Raw genomic sequence first — 19,921 nt, 5'->3', positions numbered from 1 at the left:
ATACCGGAGGAACACCTTGTGTGCTATCAAACGTCACAACGTAACTGGGTGATTATAAAGATGATCTTTAGGTGTCTCCAAAGGTGTTTATTGGATTGGCATAGATCAAGATTAGGATTTGTCACTCCGTGTTTCGGAGAGGTATCTCTGGGCCCTCTCGGTAATGCTCATCACTATAAGCCTTGCAAGCAATGTGACTAATGAGTTAGTTGCGGGATGAAGTATTAAGGAACGAGTAAAGAGACTTGTTGGTAACGAGATTGAACTAGGTATGATGATACCGATGATTGAATCTCGGGCAAGTAACATACCAATGACAAACGGAACAACGCATGTTGTTATGCGGTTTGACCGATAAAGATCTTCCTAGAATATGTAGGAGCCAATATGAGCATCTAGGTTCCGCTATTGGTTATTGATCGGAGATGTGTATTGATCATGTCTACATAGTTCTCGAACCCATAGGGTTCGCACGCTTAACGTTCGATGATGATTTCTATTATGAGTTATGTGTTTTTGATGATCGAAGATTGTTCAGACTCCCGAATGAAATCATGGACGCGACGAGGAGTCTCAAAATGGTTGAGACATAAAGATTGATATATTGGAAGGTTATGTTTGGACACCAGAAAGGTTTCGGATAGGTTCGAGCATTTTTCAGAGTACCGGGAGGTTACCGGAACCCCCTGGGGGAAGTAGTGGGCCTTAATGGGCTTTAGTGGAAAGGAGAGGAGGGCCGCAGGGTGGCCGCCCCCCCTTGGCTGGTCTGAATTGGACTAGGAGGGGGTGGCGCCCCCTCCCCTCTTTCCTTCTCCCTCTCCTACTCTTTCCCCCTCTACCCTCTAGGAAAAGGAAGGGGACTCCAACTAGCACTACAAAAAAATACACTTCCGTGATGATACGTGTTTGTCACAGTAGGTCGCGTTTTTTGTCATGCATGTACAGCCATGACAATTTTATGACAGAATCAAGATAGTCATACCTGTCCTGTCGTAGAAGTGTTCCATGACATTATCAAAATTATCATCACAGAAGTGTCCACTTCCATGACGATAAATCGCGCATCACAGAAGTGCTTTCGTCAAGGGTGACCGACACGTGGCATCCACCATAATGGAACGCCGTTAAGCTATCAGGTTCGGTTTTGGATCCGATAACCCGTTAACATCCCTGACCAATGGGGATTTTCCACGTGTAAAATCATCATTGGCTGGAGGAAACACGTGTCGGCTCACCGTTGGGACAGATGTCATCCACTCATTGGTCCCAAGGCGCCTATGATACGGCAACACGTGGCACGGCCTAACAGAGGCCCATTCCTGTGAAAAGGCCGGCCTGTTTGACTTGGTCAAAAGGTGGCGGGCCGGCCCACGGAAAACCTGTTAACGGCCTGTTCGCATATAGCCCATTTACAGCCCGCTAACCCAGGGCCCGTTACGACCTCTCCGAATTAGGCCCAGTAGCGTCATCTGGGTCGTCCAATATGATTCCAGCCCGTTTTAACTTCTGACCTATGTGTGGCCCATGACTTCTTTCGGCCCATATGAGGCCCTTTGTAACTCTTGGCCCATTAATAGCCCGTGGTGAAACTGGCCCGTAATGAACAATGTATCACTTTCTACCCATTAACGGCCCGTTATTCCATTGGGCCGTTTCCAGGCCAAGTTATCTTTCGGCCTTCTGAGGGCCCATTTATTCTTGGGCTCATTTGCAGCATTCGGTTACTTACGGCCCGTTACTGTCATTTTCTGCTTGTGGGCCAAATTCAGCCCATCGTTACAGTTGGCCCATTTGTGGACCGTTAATTTGTTGGGCCATTTTCGTAGCATCACCAAATACGGCCTATTAATGGCCCGTTATGGTCAGCCCATAAAACATACGATTTCCACTCTAGCCCGTCTACGACCCATTAAAGGCCCGTACAAGGCCCATAGAAGAGTCGGCCCTTACAAGGCCCATGGATCTTATGAGACGTAGAAGGCCCATGGATCCTACGAGACGTAGAAGGCCCATGGACCCGACGGCCCATTGAAGGCCCATGGACCCGACGGCCCATTGAAGGCCATGGATCGTCCGTCCCGTACATGGCCCATGGATCATACGACCCATGGAGGGTCATGGTCACTACAAAGTTTGGGCGAGTTGGCCCCCGTTGGAATGTTATAGCATATTCAAAGAATTATCCTACTCTATACTATCACCTCTAAAAAACATACACTATACAACAAAGAGACCAAAGCATAGAAATGTAGATTAATCCTACACTATACAATAAATAAATTACAGCCGATTATACCCACTGGCATTATGGTTCGGCACAGGTGATAATAAAGCATACACAAACAGCAAATTACATACACTGGGCAAATACAGCTCATACATCATGGACGTGCATCAACTTAACTCCATTTGAACTATAATCTCTTCAGGAAATAGGATTGGCCGGATTCAGATAGCACAAATTTCAGTCTGCAAAATCTCCAATTCCTTTGTGGTCACCTCAGTGTCTTGTTTAGTTTTTTTGGCTCCTGCATCTAATACCTACATGTCCAGTCTCAACTTGTTGATTATATCTTGACAATCATGTACACGTTGTCCTGCCACCTCTAGTTGATGCTCGAGAACATCAGCACATTCCAATTCCAACCCATAATCATTCGGTAACGGCCATGCCGCACTGCTCGCAGATCTTTGTGTTGATGTCACTTCATCCTGAAATGTTTCTGTAAGTACACATGACTAGGGCAAAAATATAGTTACAATAGTGAAGCGAGCAAGACACTATTTTGTACTACATGGCAAAACAAGACTAACAATAATGTTACACGTCATGAAGCATAAGCAAGTGATATTTTAAAAATTATAAAAAAAGATAGTCTATGCAGCCTGCATACAGAAATCTCTCTTAGCTCACCAGAGGAGCACGATGTTGGGGCCCAATCCAAAACACGGACAAGTTACAAATTTTGACAGCACGTTGCATATAAGTAAGCAAGCAGTTGGCCATTCTATAGCTCAATTAAAGTCTTAGGGAGCATAATGAACAACAAAGGGTTTCATACAAACATACTACAACAAGCAAAACTATGCAATCATTAGCCTAGTATAAACTAGATTGTGAGCCTCATGCAATAATAGTTGGTTAATAGACTTCAAAGCTTCAGGCACACTTCCGCAGAATAATTAAATGGTAAGGCCTTTAATTATGTCAACTAACAGTTATACAAGTACCCAACATTAGGCATGATTTTTTGTGCATCTCATTAACTGAGGACAAATAAAGCAATTGAAAAGAGCAAATTAACTATGCCTGAAACAAACAAGGAATTGAACTGTTGAGTTGCATACAGCGACTTACCTTAACAGGTTGAAGAGGCTTAGTGCAGCTCCTACTTCTCTTGCAAGGCTCCTTCCTAACATCTTGTACATGGAAATCCTCAATCTTATCTTCATTGCACCCCCTCTGTAAGGTGACACAAACTAGTTACTCGTCTCCTTGGAAGATAAATATGCATACTTTCCAGTCTGCGAACACAAAAGGATGAGATTATAACAAAACAACACCACATAATGAAACATGCCGCATCTCTTGCACTTGCACACAATGAAATGAGCATTTACTATGTCTGCACTATGTAAAAACTAGGCATACCTTCGAACTGGATCTCCAGGTACTCTTGGAGAGCCTACTTTAGTATACAGCCAAACCTTTATGTCACCTATGAGTTAGACAAGGCCCCACTACAGCAGCCCTTAGTGTTTAAATCATTGACAAGCTCTGTTAGAATGTTAGGTCAAGAACAACAAGTAATCAAAGCAAACAGTCCTAGTATGGCTGGCTGATGCAAACAAGCAATTGAACAGATGTGTGAGCAAATCTTACATATCAAGAAAAGAAGCAAAGAAGGAGGCTTAAAGACCATCACTTGACTGACCAGATTTAAGGGGCATTTAAACATCATGTGCAACGTATGAACTAACATAAACATTGCATATTCCAGATTCTACAATGGAATGCACATGTATTAGGTTATGCCATGTATGATGATGCCTAAATGTACACTATAGCAGGCAGGAGTGATTCATCATTGCACGCACAATTGAATTGCAGGTTAAGGGCCATTTCGATTCCGCCTTTTCAGGGCTTATTGTCAAAATAAGCCATAAAAGATGTAAAGAAGTCATTTCTGAGTTATGGGCTTGGGCTTAACTAATTTCGCTTTGGAGGGGGGTGTTTCGGGGTAGAACCTCACTAAAAATTGAAGGGAAGGGGAATAGTGAAATGACTTTGTTGTCTGCCTATATTACACTAAAAATGCAACTTCTAACGCCCGTGTCACACCTGACCCTCAAGTAAAAACAAACACACAAGTATTCATTGCCCTGCCCGCTTGCATCTCCTCTCCCCTTTCCCTCTACCTCGATCCTCTGCCTGCAGCACTAGGGTTCCTCCAGCGAGCCGTCACCACTGGTCCCATCTGGCCTGGTCCTCGACGATGCTATGTCCAGCTAGGCTACATGGCCGGCGGGTAGGGGCAAATCTCCCTGGCTGCTCCTCCCTTTGGAGCCGCCCCTCATTCTCATGGTCTCCAGCAGCTGCTCCACTGTGGTTTGTCCAACGCACTACTCCGATGGGAGCTGCACAACTACGGCTGATGCCACACTGCGGCAGAAGGCACCTTATTCCCCCTCCCCTCCTCCCAGGCCATGGCCTTGAGGTGCTATTGAAGGATGAGCTCATCCAACAAGGTGAGGATCTCCTCTGGTTTTTTGCCAAAGTTTCATTCTGATCCACTATACGATGAATTGCTATGAGCTGCTTCTTCTGCTGCTATATGATGCATTGCTAGGAGCTGCTCCCGTTGCTGCTATATGATGAATTGCTATAAGATGCTGCTGCTATATGATGAATTGCTATGAGTTGCTGCTGCTATATGATGAATTGCTATGAGCTACTGCTGCTGCTATATGATGAGTTACTATAAGCTGCTCCTGCTGATGCTATATGATGAATTGCTATGAGCTTCTCCCGCTATTGCTATACGATGAATTGCTATGAGCTGCTCCTGCTGCTGCTATATGATGAATTGCTATGAGCTGCTCCTGCCGTTGCTATATGATGAATTGCTATGAGCTGCTCCTGCTGCTACTATATGATGAATTGCTATGAGCTGGTGGTGGTATATGATGAATTGCACATTGCTGCTGCTATATGATGAGTTGCTATGAGTTTCTGTTGCTGCTATATGATGCTTTCAGTTGCTGCTGCTATATGATAATAACCAGCTACTTGGACCATTGAATTTCAATAAATATTTGTTCTTCATTTAAATGTGGGTCATGCGTTCTTCGTTTAAATTAGGCAATGGGACCTCTATGGAAGACATTGACCAAAGTAGATTGTGCCAAGTAGATGGTATCTTTGTATTTGCATTTTGAGCAAATAGTGATGGTCTGTTTTCCTATCATATTAATTACTGCACTGGGTTCAATTTGTGATGTTTGCAAGTCAAATTAATTTTCATATGGGCAGCAAAATGAAAAATCTATATAATGCAATCTAGACTTTCCACTGATCATACCAAAGATAAGCTGAAAACACAATGAAAAGAACTGGTTGGCTTATTACATGGAGCTTATATTCACAGGTGCTTATTTTCTTAGGATAACTCGTAATAACTATCCCTAAGAAACTTGGCTAATAGAACTGACATACAAATAACATGTCACGATGATTGCAATGGAGGAGTGACGTACCATAGCACACTGTATAGGCTCACCGCTGCCTCTCTTTTTTTTGCGATGTTCCATGAAATTGCCACATACATCTTATACTTTTTCATTGTGTAACCCTATCTGCAAGTTGACACGGCTAATTTCAGACATCTCTACATGATACTACATTGCATATCCCTTGCGCATGTTTAAACCACCAATTAACGATTGTGTGCGTAGCATAAACTAGCCATGACTCTGTGTGCTAGACTAGCAGGCACTCTAAGGGAGCCTAATGTAGTGCACTGGAATTCCTACATGCCACCTAAGATTTTGTGTAATGTACTGTCCCTGTTCCTAAATATATGTCTTTGTAGAGATTCCAGTATGGACCACATACAGATGTATATAGATGCATTTTCGTGTGTAGATTCACTCATTTTGCTCCCTATGTAGCCTATAGTGGAATCTCTAGAAAGACTTATATTTAGGAACGGAGGTACGAGGTAGTATCATGTATGACATCTACATATCTAATTTAGTAGCCAGTAGTAGAAATCATTGTCTACACAATGGGATTATTGGTCGAAAATCCTAGCAAAGCATGCTGGCAGGCACAGAACAATACAACAGAGAGACACACTTACAAGATCCTAGCAATGCCTCAGTCTAGGATCTTGGTTGGCCAAGCTGTTAGATCCAGAAGAAACATCGTCCTTGTAGTTTTTGCCAGCTGCATAATGTCGGATGTTGGGTTCCGGCAGACCCTTAAGGTTCGAACTCTGGGGTGCGCATGAAGATCTTCCCCTACCGATCCACGTCCGATCTCCTCGTGAGAATCTAAGCTAAAGCAATGAACAACGCGAGGGACACACGATTTATACTATTTCTGGCCACCATTGTGGTGTAATACCCTACTCCAGTGTGTGGTGCGGTGGATTGCCTCAGGGGCTGATGATGAACAGTACAAAGGATGACCAGCCTCACGAGAGGTGTTCTTGAGCTGGTGCGATGAACTTCTTGGGTGAGTTTTATCTCCTCTCGGTCTAGTGGGCACTCAATCAGATGCCCCTACTCCGTGGTGGCTAGTCCTATATATAGAGGCGCTGGTCCTCTTCCCAAATATTGAGCGGGAAGGGCGCCAACAACGGCCATTTCGAAGGGGAACATCTAGTACAAGTTATCCTGACTAAAGTTGGTCTTCGGCTGCCAAAGGTACTCGCGGTGACGCCGTCGTGGGCTCCACGGTGACCTCCATCCTGCCGCTCTGCTAGTCTTGGTCTCGTTGCACTGAAATGGCAACCTTTTCCTGATGCCTCGGTACTCCACGCCTGTGCTTGCCCCCTTTGCACCAAAGAGGAAACAAGGACACTGCGCAGGCTGGCGCAAGCCTGGTCTCGATCGTCATGGCTTGCGTCACGAGCACCTGGCGAGGTACCCTGCTGTCGGTGTCAAAACCGGCGGATCTCGGGTAGGGGATCCCGAACTATGCGTCTAGGCGGATGGTAACAGGAGACAAGGGACATGATGTTTTTACCCAGGTTTGGGCCCTCTCGGTGGAGGTAAAACCCTACTCTTGCTTGATTAATATTGATGATGTGGGTAGTACAAGAGTAGATCTACCACGAGATCAAGGAGGCTAAACCCTAGAAGCTAGCCTATGGTCTAATTGTTGTTCGTCCTACAGACTAAAACCCTCCGGTTTATATAGACACCGGAGAGGGCTAGGGTTACACAGAGTCGGTTACAATGGTAGGAGATCTACTTATCCGTATCGCCAAGCTTGCCTTCCACGTCAAGGAAAGTCCCATCCGGACACGGGACGAAGTCTTCAATCTTGTATCTTCATAGTCTTGGAGTCCGGCCGACGGTGATAGTTCGGCTATCCGGACACCCCCTAGTCCAGGACTCCCTCAGTAGCCCCTGAACCAGGCTTCAATGACATCGAGTCCGGCGCGCATATTGTCTTCGGCATTGCAAGGCGGGTTCCTCCTCCGAATAATCCATAGAAGATTTTGAACACCAGGATAGTGTCCGGCTCTGCAAAATAAATTCCACATACCACCATAGAGAGAATAATATTTACACAAGTTCAATCTGCTGACGTATCTCGTGGCATGACATCACGCCACGGCCAAGCCTTTATTCGAATCGTTTTTATTGTTCCACCTCAGTGCGTATAGCGAAGCGGTTTCCTTGGCACGTCTTGTCAAAGCAGAGATCGTGTCCCCTTATTACGGGATTCTCATCAATACGGACGTGGGTAACCCAACCGTGCCATTGATTGCGACACTTGGGAGATAAGTGAGTTTTACTGGGCTGGTGGGGACGCATAGTTTCTTCCGCTCATATATAAGGGGGTAAGAATCCACCTTTTCACCTACGCCTTCTTCCTCCTTTGCTTATCCATCTCCGCGCACTCGAGCTCCAACGCCCAAGTCCGCACATCTCACCTAAACCTTCTCCAACCATGTCCGGAGCAGGAGGCAAGTGGATGGCCTCCTCCGTCACGGAGGGGCACATCAAGAGGCTGCGCAAGGCCGGATACTTGTCTAGCGATATCGCGCACCGACTCCCCGACGAGGGGCAACTCATCCCCACCCCCAGGCCCCATGAGAGGGTGGTGTTCCTTCCCCATTTCCTCCACAGACTGGGCTTCCCACTCCACCCATTTGTCCGGGGGCTCATGTTCTACTACGGCCTGGATTTCCATGATCTGGCCCTGAATTTCATCCTCAACATCTCGGCGTTCATCGTCGTGTGTGAGGCCTTCCTCTGCGTCCAGCCCCACTTCGGCTTATGGCTGAAGACTTTTAATGTCAAGCCAAAGGTGGTGGGCGGCTGCCAAGCAGAGTGCGGAGGCGCCATGGTGGGCAAGATGCCCAACATTACATGGCTTGAGGGCGCCTTCGTGGAAACCATCAAAGGATGACAATCGGGGTGGTTCTACATCACCGAGCCGCGTGACCCTAAATGGGTAACGACCCCCGAATTCAGATCTGGAATCCCCACATGGCTCACCTCCTGGAAAGAGAAGGGCCTGACGTGGGGTGATTCAGAGGAGCTGACCGGACTTCAATCCTGCGTCCAAACCCCGGTGAACAAGAAGCTCAAGCTTGTCAACGTAATCCAAGTCATGCTCATCCGCCGGATTCTCCCGTGCCAATAGCGGGCTTTCAATTTGTGGGAGTTTGATCCGGCACAGCACCCAACCTTGAGCAGGCTCTTCGACACTACGTACGAAGACGCCTGGAGGGTGCTGTTCAAGGGCGCCAAGGCTCCCCCATCCGCTTCTGAAGATCGCGGATTCAACTTGCAGCGTCAAGCCAGCGAGGTAAGTTATTTTATCCTTTACGGGACACTTGATTTCCATAGTTTGACTCTATGCAGGATCTAAGACTCCCATTACCTTTGACAGGCTTGGCAGAAGACGTCCGGGCAGGTTAACTGCCCGGCTCCCTTGCCCGAAGACCCAACGGATGCCTGATTATTGGGACTGCTGGCCCCAGTGCCTTACGTGGTGCCGAGAAGAAGGCCAACAAGAAGGCCACGGGAACTCGGAGGAGTTCCCGGTGCCAGGTGTTATCGGACTCATCGACCGACGACTCCGAGGCGGACTCCTCCCACGAGGACGAGGAGGAGAAGAAAGAGGCCTCTCCCCCAGCGGGGGGAGAGAAGAAGAGGAAGGCTTCCCCAACGGGGGAGGCCGAAGGGTCCAAGAAGGGAAGGACCCTTCCTCCGGACTGTTCCACCAATGCCGACGACGACGAGGAGGAGTGGCCCTCGAGGGCCAAGCCTCTGGCGAGATCGTAAGTGTCCGGATCCCAGAATAACTTAATGATTTTCCTTTCGCCGCATAGTGTCTCCTCATGCCGAACACCACCATATAGCCCGCCCAATGATGATCTCCCCGCTTCGTCGAGTGGGTCCCTGGGTTCGTCGGATGTGAATAGCGCTTCACTTCCGACCGCCTCCTCCCCTCGTGACGCAGACGACGCCGAGGCAGGGTCCCAGAAGGGGACCGACCAGGAGGAGGAGGCCCCGGAGGTGCCGCAGGGCAACCTCCTGGACTTCGGGCCGGACTCTGTGCCGGAACCTTCGGTGGTTCCGGAGTTCGGCGGGCGGCCCCTTTAAGAAGGGCGGGACGGCGACGCCGGTGACCTCCGTCCAACCGGAGGCGCCGAAAAATTTGCTGGAGGCGCTCAACGGTGCTTCCATCAAAGAGGAACACCGCACAGTTATGAGTGCGGTGATTCAGAAAGTTCAGTCCGCCAAGAGCGGGCTGACCGAAGCCTGCACCAGCCTTCTAACAGGCTTTGAGGTATGGGTTTTAAGATATGTAAGAATAGTACCACATAGACAGTAGCCCCTGATGCTTAGTTCGGTGTTCGGAAAGAAAAGCCGAACTGAGGATCTAAAAAGATATACGCAGGAGTCTAACACAAATATGTCAATATGGGAATGCAGGCTGCGCTGCTGACCTCTGCCGCACTGACTGCGGAGGTCAGTGCCTTGAAGGAGAGCCTCGAGCGGTCCGAGAGCGAGCTCAGCCATGCCAAGAAGCAGCTCGAGGACAAGGAAGGTAAGTAGCACCTTATTAAAGTTGTATCTTATAAAAAAGGATTTGGTTGCAAAAAATGACAGGAATAACGTGGGTATTGCAGGGGCTACGAACGAGGTGGCGACCCTGAAGGAGTCAGTGTCCGCGGCCGAATGCAATGCGGCCGCGGAACGCACCGAGCGAGAGAAGCAGGAGGCGCGGGTGACGGAGGTGCGGCAAGAGCTCCAGGCTCTCGTGGAAAAAGATGAGAGTTTGGAGCGTGACTCGAAGACTCGAGAGTTCGAGCTCGCTTCCGCTCTTGAGAGGGCCAAAGACGCTAAGGCCGAAGCCCAAAAGGCCCTCCAAGAAATCGAGGCGGTGAAGAAGATAGCGGTAGGTAAGGCATTCTTCATGCAAAGCAAGCATGTAAAAGTGAATTACCTGTTACTTACCCGAATTCAGAGCTCTCCAGGAGCATTCGCAGATCTACCCCGTAGCGTGTCCGATGCTGCAGCGTTCTACAGAGCCGAGGAGGGGAGCTCGACGGAAAAGGTGTTCTGGTCTCAGTATGCTGAGGCCGGACATCCGGTGCCCCTGAGCGACCAACTGAAGCAGCTGGTCGAGCTCCACAAGGTGGCCGAACAGGCCATGAAGGGCCTCATAGTTCGGCTGTGGCCCAAAGAAGCCATGCCTGGGAGCTACTTCGGTCTGGTGCAGCGGGTGGTGGACGCCTGTCCATGGGTTGACGTCATCAAGCACTCCGCCTGTATTGAAGGTGCCCGTCGGGCCCTTGCCTGCGCTAAGGTGCACTGGGGCAAGATGGACGCCGAGAAGCTTGTGACGGACGCGCCACCGCCGGGCAAGGAGTATCGCACGCCCGAGATGTATTATAAGGGTGTCCTGAAGGGTGCCCGCATTATTGCGGGTGAGTGCTCCAAAGATGTAATTTTTGAGTAGACTCGCGTTTTGTTATCCTGTGCGCTGAAAACTTTGTTCATATGCGCTAAGCAACGTTTGTTAATGTAAAATATTACCTTCTGTGCGGCCGTTTATCAAATCTGAGAGATGGCAAGTCGTTGGCTTCGGCCCCCCATGCCACGAGTGCTGGGGTGTTCGGGATAAACTTGAGCGCTCTTGTTCCCATTTTTGGGTCCTTCTAGGGAGGCACTCAACACAACGAACGAGGCAACCGGACTTATAATGCTTGAACACTCTCACTTAGCCATAGAATTTTATAATTTTAAATTTCGGCGAAGCCCCTAGTATTCGGAAGGCCGAATTCGGGGCGCTATCCATGCCTGGGGCCGGACAAAGCCGGCTCCTCGCTCTAAGCGGCATAAGTCTTTAGGGACTCGAAGAGACCTCTGGAACAGCGACCAGCTCTCGCCTTATCATGACGGTCAGTTTTAGCTTTCTCCACTGGGGTGCTCAACCCAGCTCAACTGGGGCACAATCGCAGTAGTTCTCCCAGCGCTACCTTAGCCGATATAACAGAACGTAAGGTACCAAAACATGGGAGCCGGGCAAAACCCAACTATTGACCCAAGACATGATTCGGAGCCGATGCATATAATGCTATAAGTTCGGGGTGCCGCACTTGTGAAAGTGTTCGGACTTATCACACCATACTTTGGGGAACTCAAGACCCTGGTGTATTTGGCCGTACCAAGGCGTACGGGTGCAACATGTCATAAGTGAACATATATAGACAGGAATGCAATGATAGGCAAAAAGGCGATGCATTGTTTATTCAAAAAATACTGCAATAAAGGCAGAATGATACAAGTAGTGCGATAAGCGAGGGGTGGGAGTATTTAACATGTCCCCCTCCAGGGGTAGGCTGCGGAATGGTATGTGAAACAGGTATAATGCTCGTAATGGAGACCACCTGGATACTCGTCGTAGCTTTTCTGCTTCCCTGGCTGTTGCATCGTGGGTTCGGCAGATCTACTGCCGGACAGGGCTTCTGGAAAACGGAGTCCTGAGAATAAGAAAAAAAGAGTGACAAATTTGGGAGCCCCTGGTGTGGTTGATCCGCACTCTGGGCATGCCGTGGTCGTGCCCCTCCCCCTATGCCCATGGTACCTCCAGAGCGTAGTGATGTACGCGTGGTACTGGTTCCGCGATTTTGCGAGGGCTGGGGTTGGGGCCGCATTTCTACGCGTGCTCCGAACGTGCCAGGTGATCTTGTTTTAGGTTACTACGGGCGCGCTTGACGGTGTCCGGTCGCTTAACAGCCGGACTCAAGAATTGCCTGAGGAGGCTACTCTGTGCTTCCGCCGCGAGAGCCGCTGTGTGCTCCTCCGTTCGGAGAGAGCGTTCGGTGTTTCCGTTGACCATGATGACTCCTCTAGGGCCTGGCATCTTGAGCTTGAGGTATGCGTAGTGCGGCACCGCATTGAACTTTGCAAATGCGGTTCGTCCGAGCAGTGCATGATAGCCGCTGCGGAACGGGACTATGTCAAAGATTAACTCCTCGCTTCAGAAGTTATCCGGGGATCCGAAGACCACTTCAAGTGTAACTGAGCCTGTACAATTGGCCTCTACACCTGGTATGACGCCTTTGAAGGTCGTCTTTGTGGGTTTAATCCTTGAGGGGTCTATGCCCATCTTGCACACTGTATCCTGATAAAGCAGGTTCAGGCTGCTGCCGCCGTCCATCAGGACTCTAGTGAGGTGAAATCCATCGACGATTGGGTCTAAAACCAATGCGGCGAATCCGCCATAGCGGATATTGGTGGGGTGGTCCCTTCGATCAAAAGTGATCGGGCAGGAGGACCACGGATTGAACTTTGGGGCGACTGGCTCCATCGCGTATACGTCCCTGAGCGCACGCTTCTGCTCCCTTTTGGGTATGTGGGTTGCGTATATCATGTTCACCATCCGCACTTGTGGGGGAAAACCCTTCTGTCCTTTATTGTTCGGCGGCCGTGTCTCCTCCTTGTCATCGCTATGCAGCTCCTTGTCGTTGCCTTTGGTGATTAACTTGCCTGCCTGCTTGAACACCCAACAATCTCTGTTCGTGTGATTAGCTGGCTTTTCGGGGGTGCCGTGTATCTGGCACGAGCGATCGAGTATCCGGTCCAAATTGGACGGGCCTGGAGTAGTTCTTTTGAATGGCTTTTTCCGCTGACCGGGTTTAGAGCCTCTGAATCTGGCGTTGACTGCCGTATCTTCAGTATTATCGCCGTTAATGCGGCGCTTGTGCTTATTGCGACGTGACCTGCCATTGCTGTCTTTGGTATCCGAACTACCAAAGTTTTTGGTTAGGTTGTTACTGCGAGCTAGCCAGCTGTCTTCTCCCGCACAGAAGCGGGTCATGAGTGATGTGAGGGCTGCCATTGATTTCGGCTTTTCCTGTCCTAGGTGCCGGGTAAGCCATTCATCGTGGATGTTGTGTTTGAAGGCTGCAAGGGCCTCTGCATCTGGACAATCGACGATTTGATTTTTCTTGGTTAAGAACCGTGTCCAGAATTGTCTGGCCGATTCGTCTGGCTGCTGAATTATGTGGCTTAGGTCATCGACGTCTGGTGGTCGCACATATGTGCCCTGGAAGTAATCGAGGAAAGCGGCTTCCAGGTCCTCCCAACACCCAATTGATTCTGCTGGCAGGCTGTTGAGCCAATGCCGAGCTGGTCCTTTAAGCTTGAGTGGGAGGTATTTGATGGCGTGGAGATCATCACCGCGGGCCATGTGGATATGAAGGAGATAGTCTTCAATCCAAACCGCCAGATCTCTTGTGCCATCGTAGGATTCAATGTTCACGGGTTTGAACCCTTCGGGGATTTGATGATCCATTACTTCATCTGTGAAGCGTAGTGGGTGTGCGGCGCCTCTGTAGTGGGATATATCACGATGTAGCTCAAATGAGCTTTGTCTACTGTGTTCGGCCCGGCCTGGGTTGCTATATCGGGGGTGACGGTTGTCGTCGTGTATCGTGGGGCGCCCACGCGATCCATAGTTCGATCTTGTTTGCCTCGCCTTATCCTCCAATATGTCTCGCAAGTCCGGCGGGTTCCCTCATGACTTTGTACTTTTTGAGCGACGCCGGGGTATGGCTTTAGTGGAGGGCCTAGAGGCCTCTCTGTTGCGGCCACGAGGTGGCTGATCGGCCATATTCTGCGCTGGTGATGTAGGTTTATGTGCTTCCTCCTCTAATTGGGGCAGCAGCTTGCGTTTGGGGTAGCTTTTGGAGGGGCGTTTGAGTTCATACTCTTCGGCCGCAAGGATTTCAGTCCATCTGTCGGCTAGCAAGTCTTGGTCAGCTCTAAGCTGTTGCTGCTATTTCTTGAGGCTGCTTGCCGTGGCCATAAGCCTGCGTTTGAAACACTCTTGTTCGACGGGATCCTCAGGCATGAAAAATTCGTCGTCGTCGAGGCTTGCCTCGTCTCCGGAGGGAGGCATGTAATTATCGTCCTCTACCTCTTCGTCTGCCGCTCTCTCACGAGGGCTGGCTTCTCCGTCCTCCTGTGCTGAATCTTGCTGGAGGGGGTTGTCTTCGGCACTGTCCGGGGTGTTATTATCTCCGGTGCCGGAATCTCCATTCTTGCTGTGGCGGGATTTGGAGCGGCGCCACTGACGCCGGCGCTGAGGATTCTTTTTGGAGGGTTCATCCTCTGCTGGTCCATCGCCATTCCCATCCTTTGGGGTGTCCACCATGTATATGTCATATGACGAGGTGGCTTTTCAGTGCCCTGTAGGTGCTGGTTCTTGGTCGTCTCCGGCATCGTCGTCCATACTGTCGATATCTTCGGAGTCGAAGTCTAGCATGTCGGTTAAGTCATCGACAATGGCTACGAAGTGGGTGGTGGGTGGGCTTTGAATTTCTTCGTCGTCCGCATCCCAACCGTTCTGACCATAATCCGGCCAGGGCTCTCTTGATAAAGAGAGACACTTTAGTGAATTCAGGATGTCGCTAAAAGGCGAGTGCTGAAAGATTTCCGCAGTGCTGAACTCCATGATCGGCGCCCAATCGGATTCGATTGGCACGGGCACGGAAGGTTCGGGGTCCGGAGAGGAGTCCGGCACCTTGGAGTCACGAGCTTCACAAGGGACAGGGTCGGTATTTGGCTCTATCGCCGTAGAGGTAGCAGCCCCCGAGGTGGTGTCCAGCCACCCATCTTCGATTGGCGCCGTCGGCTCTGAGCTAAGGGTCGGAGCGAACTCTTGTGCGGCCTCCAGGGCACTGTTCGGCGGCAGAGCTAGATCGTGCCCATCGCGACAGTGCGGCGCACTTGGCTGTGGCTCAAATCCGTCGAAGATCAAGTCTCCGCAGATGTCGGCCGTATAGTTAAAACTTCCAAATTTGACCTGATGGCCAGGGGCGTAGCTTTCGATCTGCTCTAGATGGCCAAGTGAATTGGCTCGCAGTGCAAAGCCGCCGAATACGAAGATCTGTCCTGGGAGAAAAGTCTCACCATGGACCGCGTTGTTGTTGATGATCGAAGGAGCCATCGGGCCTATAGGTGACGACACAGAGGAGCTCTCAATGAAAGCACCAATGACGGTGTCAAAACCGGCGGATCTCGGGTAGGGGGTCCTGAACTATGCGTCTAGGCGGATGGTAACAGTAGACAAGGGACACGATGTTTTTACCCAGCTTCGGGCCCTCTCGGTGGAGGTAAAACCCTAGTCCTGCTTGATTAATATTGATGATGTGGGTAGTACAAGAGTAGATCTACCACGAGATCAAGGAGGCTAAACCCTAGAAGCTAACCTATGGTCTGATTGTTGTTCGTCCTACGGACTAAAACCCTCCGGTTTATATAGACACCGGAGAGGGCTAGGGTTACACAGAGTCAGTTACAATGGTAGGAGATCTACATATCCATATCGCCAAGCTTGCCTTCCACACCAAGGAAAGTCCCATCCGGACACGGGACGAAGTCTTCAATCTTGTATCTTCATAGTCTTGGAGTCTGGCCGACGGTGATAGTTCGGCTATCCGGACACCCCCTAGTCCAGGACTCCCTCACCTGCCTTGATCTCTCTGCCTCCTCGCGAGCCTGCCTGGCGAGGCCGTTCCTGAGGAAGTCTTGTGTCGTCCGCCCCGCGAGGTTTGGCCCCTCGCGAGGGTCTTGAGTCTTGCACTGATGAAGATGGGCCGTACTGGGACACCACTTGAGCCACGCCGCAGGCCACAGGCAGGCAAGTCTGGGGACCGCCGTTCTCAGAATGCCGACAGTAGCCCCCAGGCCCAAGGTGCGCTTGGACTTGGCTTAGCGGAGAAGAGAAGGGGCATGTGCGGAGCGCCGCGGGTCCCATCAGCCTGCGGCCTTGGGCGCCGCATGGCAGTTGATTGTACGTGGGCGTCTCTGCTTCCCCATGCTGCCTCGGCAACTACTCGACTTGACAAGTCCCTGCATGCAGAAATGGGTCATGATTACCTGAGATCATGGAGGCCGACGGTTGGTCTCCTCCGGACTATAAGTACGGATGGGCGAGAGCCACCGCAGTCCATCTCTTCCTGCTTCTCTCCTTCTTCTTCTTCCTCGCCCTTGCTTCACCCTACGCCAATGGCACCGATCCGCTGGTTTTCAGCAGAGGAGAAGGGAAAGGCCCCTCGAGAGGTCCTGACCCGCTTCTGCCGAAGAAGCGGCCGGTCCCCGGTCGTTGCAACGTGGTCGCGTGGCAGGAGACGTCGAGGCCCTAGTCCGAGCGGCCGCCGCCTGGGTTTCCACTGCCCTTGTACACTCGAATCGAGGGCCTTGGAGAAGAAGACGCGAGCGACACCGACGACGCCGCCGGCGACGCTGGAGAGTCACAGTGGTGCGCGTCATCACCCGTGGAGTCCATGCTGAGAGCTCTTCTCGCGAGCTTGTGCTTCACGCCGCCATGCCTCCACGCTCTTGGATCCGCCTTCCTCCCTCCTTCGCCTTCGAGATGCCGCCCAGTGGGTCTCTGGAGCTCTGGCTGCAGCATGCTGACTGCAGCACCCTTGCGACCGGAGCAGAGGTCGCGGTCGTCGCTCCGGGCAAGGTCTACATGACCCGGGGCTGGGACGAGATCGCCCGGGTCTACCGGACAGGGGGTGCCCTCGTAATTCATCTTGAATACGATGGCGCCTCCTTGATGTTCTACAAGGTCTTCGATGCAGAAGGACGCCGGCTGGAGTGCTGCCCCAAGGAAAGCGGCCGGGCCATCTACTTCCCCAGCAGCTCCTCAGGCAGCAGCGGAGGAGCCGGTGAATCGAGTGACTCCCCCGAGCTTCACGTGACTCCGGAGACGAGTGACGATAGCTACGAGCCCCCGAGCTCACGTCGCGCTCGGAGCAGGGCAGCTGCTTCTGGCCGCCGACGCAGCTGATCTGGATGGGGTTGGCGCCGGCGCTTGGCGGCCCACTGTTGATGATGGCGTCTCCCGCGGAGGCACGCTTAGTTAGTGTTCCTTAGGATTAGCTGAAGGAAATATGCCCTAGAGGCAATAATAAAGTTATTATTTATTTCCTTATATCATGATAAATGTTTATTATTCATGCTAGAATTGTATTAACCGGAAACATAATACATGTGTGAATACATAGACAAACATAGTGTCACTAGTATGCCTCTACTTGACTAGCTCGTTTATCAAAGATGTTTATGTTTCCTAGCCATGGACAAAAGAGTTGTCATTTGATTAACGGGATCACATCATTAGGAGAATGATGTGATTGACTTGACCCATTCCGTTAGCTTAGCACTTGATCGTTTAGTATGTTGCTATTGCTTTCTTCATGACTTATACATGTTCCTGTAACTATGAGATTATGCAACTCCCCTTTACCGGAGGAACACTTTGTGTGCTACCAAATGTCACAACATAACTGGGTGATTATAAAGGAGCTCTACAGGTGTCTCTGAAGGTACATGTTGGCTTGGCGTTTTTCGAGATTAGGTTTTGTCACTCCGATTGTCGGGGAGGTATCTCTGGGCCCTCTCGGTAATGCACATAACTATAAACCTTGCAAGCAATGTAGCTAATGAGTTAGTTACAGAATGATGCATTACGTAACGAGTAAAGAGACTTGCCGGTAACGAGATTGAACTAGGTATTGGATACCGACGATCAAATCTCGGGAAAGTAACATACCGATGACAAACGGAACAAAGTATGTCGTTATGCAGTTTGACCGATAAAGATCTTCGTAGAATATGTAGGAGCCAATATGAGCATCCAGGTTCCGCTATTGGTTATTGACCAAGAATAGTTCTAGGTCATGTCTACATAGTTCTCGAACCCGTAGGGTCCGCACGCTTAAGGTTTCGATGACAGTTATATTATGAGTTTATCAGTTTTTATGTACCGAAGGAGTTCGGAGTCCCGGATGAGATCGGGGACATGACGAGGAGTCTCGAAATGGTCGAGACGTAAAGATCGATATATTGGACAACTATATTCGGAGTTCGGAAAGGTTCCGAGTGATTCGGGTATTTTTCGGAGTACCGGAGAGTTACGGGAATTCACCGGGGAGTATATGGGCCTTATTGGGCTTTAGGGGAAAGAGAGAGGAGAGGTTGGGCGCTCCCCAAGGCCTAGTCCGAATTGGACTAGGGGGAGGGGCAGCGCCCCCTCCTTCCTTCTCTTCTCTTCCCCCTTTCCTTGACTCGTACTCCTACTACTTGGAAGAGGGGGGGGGGGAATCCTACTCCCGGTGGGAGTAGGACTCCTCCTTGGCGCGCCCTCCTTGGTCGGCCGCACCTCCCCCCTCCCTCCTTTATATACGGGGGCAGGGGGCACCCCACAACACACAAGTTGATCTATGGATCGTTCCTTAGCCGTGTGCGGTGCCCCCCTCCACCATATTCCACCTCGGTCATATCATCGCGGAGTTTAGGCGAAGCCCTGCGCTGGTAGAGCATCATCATCGTCACCACGCCGTTGTGCTGACGGAACTCATCCCCGACACTTTGCTGGATCGGAGTCCGGGGATCGTCATCGAGCTGAACGTGTGCTGAACTCGGATCGTGAAGACGTACGACTACATCAACCGCGTTGTCATAACGCTTCCGCTTACGCTCTACGAGGGTACGTGGACAACACTCTCCCCTCTCGTTGCTATGTCATCACCATGATCTTGCGTGTATGTAGGAATTTTTTTGAAATTACCACATTCCCCAACAGTAGCACCTTTTGTTCCCTGCGAGGAACCGAAGAAACACCCCGCGGGGGTATGTAAGGCGTCTGCTGTCGGTGTCAAAACCGGTAGATCTTGGGTAGGGGGTCCCGAACTGTGCGTCTAAGCGGATGGTAACAGGAGATGAGGGACACGATGTTTTTACCCAGGTTCGGGCCCTCTCGGTGGAGGTAAAACCCTACTCCTGCTTGATTAGTATTGATGATATGGGTAGTACAAGAGTAGATCTACCACGAGATCAAGGAGGCTAAACCCTAGAAGCTAGCCTATGGTATGATTGTTGTTCGTCCTACAGACTAAAACCCTCCGGTTTATATAGACACCGGAGAGGTCTAGGGTTACACAGAGTCGGTTACAACGGTAGGAGATCTACATATCCGTATCGCCAAGCTTGCCTTCGACGCCAAGGAAAGTCCCATCCGGACACGGGATGGAGTCTTCAATCTTGTATCTTCATAGCCTTGGAGTCCGGCCGATGGTGATAGTTCGGCTATCTGGACACCCCCTAGTCTAGGACTCCCTCAGTAGCCCCTGAACCAGGCTTTAATGAT

The sequence above is a fragment of the Triticum aestivum genome, chromosome 1B (assembly GCF_018294505.1).
Source record: "Triticum aestivum cultivar Chinese Spring chromosome 1B, IWGSC CS RefSeq v2.1, whole genome shotgun sequence".
Classification (NCBI taxonomy): Eukaryota; Viridiplantae; Streptophyta; class Magnoliopsida; order Poales; family Poaceae; genus Triticum; species Triticum aestivum.
This window is presented reverse-complemented; position numbering follows the sequence as displayed.